Below are 6,073 nucleotides of genomic sequence, written 5' to 3' on the forward strand. Positions count from 1 at the left end.
TTCTTTGTTGGTTGGCTGCTCAACATCTGGTATCTGAACAGGTTTTTCTTGTTGTGTGTCTTTTTCTTTTGGTTCTGTTATTTTGTTTGTTGATTTTGAGCCTCCTTCCTTTGAGCAAACCAAGTAGAATTCGTATATTGAATTATCAATTCTCCTCCTCCTTAGAGTTTGTTTCCTAATACTAAATCCTAATGCTCTTGAGTGTGCTTGATACAAGTTGTAGCCATCTTTGTGATCTGTAACATGTCTCCCTATTAAACTGCTACTGATATTTTCGTCATTGATGTACTTGAGATATTCATGTTCAGCTGTTGAGTTCATTGTCAAAAAATTAGGACACTAAATTAAAGAACAAAAGCACTAACTGAAAACTAAACAAGTGTAGCTGAGAATGATTGTAATAGTATCAAATGAAAGAATAATTATACTAAATGAAATAAATTAAGGACCAACTGAAAAGAAAATAAGTCTAACTTAAAACTAAATAAGTCTAACTGAAAACTGAATGAGTCTAACTGAAAACTAAATTAGTCTAACTGAATATGTCTAACTGAAGAGCAAATAAGTCTAACTGAAAACTAAATAAGTCTAACTGAAGAGTTAAAAAGTCTAACTGAAAACTAAATTAGTCTAAATGAATCAGTCTATGAATCAGTCTAACTGAAAAGAAAATAAGTGTAACTGAAGAGTTAATAAGTCTAACTGAAAACTAAATAAGTCTAACTGAAAACTAAATTAGTCTAACTGAATATGTCTAACTGAAGAGCAAATAAGTCTAACTGAAAACTAAATAAGTCTAACTGAAGAGTTAAAAAGTCTAACTGAAGAGTTAAAAAGTCTAACTGAAAACTAAATAAGTCTAACTGAAAACTAAATTAGTCTAAATGAATCAGTCTATGAATCAGTCTAACTGAAAAGAAATAAGTGTAACTGAAGTGTAAATAAGTCTAACTGAAGAGTTAATAAGTCTAACTGAAAACTAAATTACTCTAACTGAACACTTAATAAGTCTAACTGAATCAGTCTAACTGAAGAGTAAATAAGTCTAACTGAAAACTAAATTACTCTAACTGAACACTTAATAAGTCTATCTGAATCAGTCTAACTGAAGAGTAAATAAGTCTAACAGAAGAGTAAATAAGTCTAACTGAAGCGTAAATAAGTTTAACTGAAGAGGTAATAAGTCCAACTGAAAATTAATTAAGTGTAACTGAAAACTATATTAACTGAAAACTAAAGTACTCTAACTGATCACTTTATAAGTCTAACTGAAAACTAATTAAGTCTAACTGAAAAAAAAGTTAATGAGTGAAAAATAGACTTTTGTTGCAATGTAAAAGGTAATTTTATGCATACTAACTGATACAATCAAAATTATAACTGAAAATGAGTAAATGCAATTGAAAATTAAATTTAGACATATACCTGTTACTTTGTCTTGTATTCCAGCTGATTCTTCATGTAATTTCTTTCTTTTTTTTTCTGATGTGATATCTGTGTTACGGTTTTCATTGTTTAGTTCGATTTGTAATGTGAGATCTCTGTGAGTATTCTCATTGCTCAGATCAATTTGTAACGAACTTGCGATTTGTGAATTCGAATCTTCGGCTGACATTCTTGTTCAATTTGTAACGAACTAGATTTCAGTAGTGGAACTAGATTTGTAGTGAGAAAGTGGAAGTGTTGGATATGTTTTTGTTCTTGAACAATGGCGGATGAAGCGGATGAAGGGGATGAAAGTGTTTTTTTTGTTTTATTTATTTTTTTTTTATTTTCGGTCTTTAATAAGTCGCGCGCGTTGTTGCGTTGCTCGTCCGATGAGAGTGTTGTGTCGGACGAGTCCGACACAATACGTTCTCTTATTTTATTCATAAAATATTTATTGTATATACAATTATTCATGTTTGTCTTTTCACATATATTTAAATGTCAGATCTTATCCTTTTTTCCATGAACTTGATTCAACGTACTAAACTAATTGAAAAATCAAAGTTCGCGTTTCTAGACTATTTGAGGTCACGGATCATAACAAAAAATTAAAGGAGAAAGTTTGATAAGTCTTGATATGGTCATGATGGATGAAGAGGTATATTCTCTCTTGGACAATATATATTTTCGATTATTAATATATGTTAATTTTATAATTAATTATATTTATGATACCGTCATTATGATCTTTTTTTCACTTTCTCATCTTCCATTCTACTTCCTCCGTTTCTTAATAAGTGCAACATAGAGAAAGTGGGGGAATACCAAGGAATGTAGAGAAAGAAAGTTGGGTCCGCAATAAAGTAGAGTAATTTAAGTGATGAAACACAAAAGTTGTGGTCCCCTCTTACTTTTTGGCGGCATATTTGTAATAATATTTTACCATTTTGAGTTTGGTTGCACTTATTGGGACTATTCCAAATAAGGAAAGTGTTGCACTTATTAAGAAACGGGTTGCACTTAATAAGAAACGGAGGTAGTATATGCGTTAGTGTTTATGTGCCATTAAAAGTTGAAGTTGTGGCTGACACTCATGTTTTCTATAATTTTTCTGTCATGCATCTATTAAATAAGTACCCTATACTTTCTTCAAGTATCATAGGGGTGTTCTTCATGTTAAAATTATGTTAACTATGTTAGTGATACCAATTATCGAGATACTATTTAATAATAGACTTAGCAACAATATTTAGTTTAATATTAAAAAAACATAAAATTTATATCGGAACAAACAATCTAGAAATAAGAGTATAATGACAAATGCTCGAAATATGCTTCGAAATAAGATCCATTTACAATATAGTTCGATAACTTATGAAATGGAGAGCGCCACGTCGAATTGTCATGTCATGAGTATTTATTTTTAGCTTTTAAAAACTTAGAATTCTACATAGATTTAAATACATATAATGAGTTGTAGATAAGGAAAATTAGCGTTTGGTTTTGAATGAACAACCTAAATTTATATTATGTAAATTGTATATAGCGGCTTTTGCTACGTAATTCGAAATAATATAATTTTTGTGCCATTGGATTTGTGCCTGAAATATGTTTCGAAATAAGATCCATTTACAATATAGTCCTACAACTTATGAAATAAAGAGCGCCACGTAGGTTTTCATGTCATTAATTTTTATTTTAAATATTTTTAAAAAGTAGAGTTCTATATATAGTTCAATATGTAAAAGGAGTTTTGGATTGGGAGAGATTAATGTTTCGTTTTGAACAAATAACCTAAATTATTATATTATGTAATAAAATATAACTTTTGCCACCTAATTCAAAACATTATAATTTTTTTACCATTGGAGAGTATTTGTAATATGCTTCAAAATAAGATCCATTTACAATATATAATTTTACAAGTCATGAAAATATATTTATTTAGATGAATTGTAAGGCATTAAGTTAGTCTTTTTTTTAGATAAATATAATAATTACTATAAGTATAGTAAACTATATATATGTGTGTGTGATTATAGCCTTTGATCATAGGTCTGATTTAGAGGATCAAATATATTATTTTTCAAAACCTCAGTCTTACTCAACAAACCAAAACAATTTAGTATTGCAATAAAATTTGTTAAGGAAACTTTGTTGTTACAACAAAAACTAAAATCTATATATCGATAAAGTTACATATATATTAGAGTTTGGATGATGAAAAAGTAGAGTTTGATTTTTAAAAAACAACCTTAGAATATGATATAGATCTTCAACTAATTATTGCAATATAAACAAAACAGAGGATGTATATAACTACAATGGTGTTGAAAAATAACATTTCACAATAACACAAAATAAAAAATCTAAACAAAATCTGCAAAAAGTAAAATAAGCAACAAACCTGTGCGACGCACGGGTTTCAAAGCTAGTATATATATAAAGGAGGAACTTTTCGGGAGCATAGAGCGCGCCACATAGGATTGTCATGTCATCATTTTTATTTTTCTTTTTTACAAAAATAAAGTTCTTCATAGATTTTAATACATATAACGAGCTTTCGATAAGCGAAAATTAGAGTTTCGTGTTGAATGAACAACTTAAATTATTATATTATGTAATTTGTGTATTACTTTTGCTAAGTAATTCAGAATATTATAATTTTTGTATCATTGGATATTGCTTGAAATATGCTTAATTCGAAATAAGATCCATATACAATATAGTTCTACAACTTATGAATAGAGTGCGCCACGTAGGATTGTCATGTCATCATTTTTTTTTTTTTACAAAAATAGAGTTCTACGTAGATATAAATATATATAAGGAGCTTTGGATAAGCGAAATAGAGGTTCGTGTTGAATGAACAACTTAAATTATTATATTATATAATTTGTGTATAACTTTTGCTACGTAATGTGGAATATTATAATTTTTTACCATTGGATAGTGCTCGAAATATGCTTCAAAATAAGATCTATATACAATATAATTCTACAACTTATGAATAAAGAGTACCACGTAGGATTGTCATGTCATTAATTTTATTTTAAATATAATAAAAATAGATTTATACACATTTAAATATATAAAAGGAGTTTTGAATAGGGAGAAATTTACGTGTAGTTTTGAATAAACAACCTAAATTATTATATTATGTAAATTGAATATAAATTTTGGTACCTAATTCAGAACATTATCATTTTTTACAATTGGAGAGTGCTTGAAATATGCTTCATAATGAGAATCATCTAAAATATAGTTTTATAACTCATGAAAATATATTTAATTAGATGAATGGTACAATATTTTTTAGTCTTCTTTCTGATAAATATACAAATAATAATTAAGCTATAAGTTTGGTGTATAACATGTGATTATAACATTTTATAATAGGTCCAATTTACAGAATTAGACATATTATCTTTCAAAACCTCAACCTTAATTGATCTGCTGAACCAAAATAATTTAGTATTGCAACAAAATTTATTAAGTAAAATTCATTGTTACAACAAAAACTAAAATCTAAAGCGATAAAGTTACATATATATTAGAATTTTGGATGATGAAAAAATTAGAGTTTGATTTTAAAAAACAAACTTAGGATATATAGAGAGCTCCACCTAAGCATGTCATGTTATTGTTTTTAATAATTAATTTAAAAGAAATAGTGTTCACTATAGATATAAATACATATAAGGTATTTTGGATAAGTGAACATTACATGATTTTAGATAAACAACCTAAATTATTATACTATGTAAATTGAATATAACTTTTTGTTACAAATTCGCAATATTATATTTTTTTTACCATTGGAGAATGCTCGAAATATGTTTCGAAATTAGTTTCATATACAATATAGCTTTACAACTTATGAAAATTTATTTATTTGGCTGACAAAATAACGTATTATTTATTCTTTATTTTAATCACATGTAAAAATAACTATAAAAATAGCGTATTATATGTGGGACAATGTAAATTATATCTTTGAAAATCATACTTTTAAAATTTGAGTTATATAAAGATAAAAATACATATTTATAATTTTGAATCTATATCATACCATGGTGGCATTACATAAATCAAATGAAAGTTTTTCAACGATAGCGCAAAAGGTATCATGCAATTCACTAATTATTTTATTCATAGAATATTTATTGTATACGTAATTATTCATGTTTGTTTTTTCACATATATCTATATGTCAGATCTTATTCTTTTCTCCATGAACCTGATTCTACTAAACTAATTGGAAAATCAAGGTTCACGTTTCTACACTATTTGAGGTCACGAATCATAAAAAAAATGAGAAAGCTTGATAAGTCTTGAGATGGTCATGATGGATGAAGATGTATATTTTTCTCTTAAATAATATTTTTGATTATTAGTAGAGGTTAGTTTTATATTTAATTAATTATATTTATGATACCGTCATTATGATCTATTTTTTTCACTTTTCCATCTTCCATTTTATATGCGCTAGTATTTATGTGTCGTCAAAAGTTGAAGTTGTGGCTGATACTCATGTTTCTATAATTTTTCTGTCATGCATCTATTAAGTAAGTACCCTCTACTTTCTTCAAGCTGTATCATTAGGATGTTCTTCATGTTAAAATTGTATTACCTATGTTAGTCA

This window comes from Beta vulgaris, chromosome 1 (assembly GCF_026745355.1).
Source record: "Beta vulgaris subsp. vulgaris cultivar EL10 chromosome 1, EL10.2, whole genome shotgun sequence".
In the NCBI taxonomy this organism is placed as follows: Eukaryota; Viridiplantae; Streptophyta; class Magnoliopsida; order Caryophyllales; family Amaranthaceae; genus Beta; species Beta vulgaris.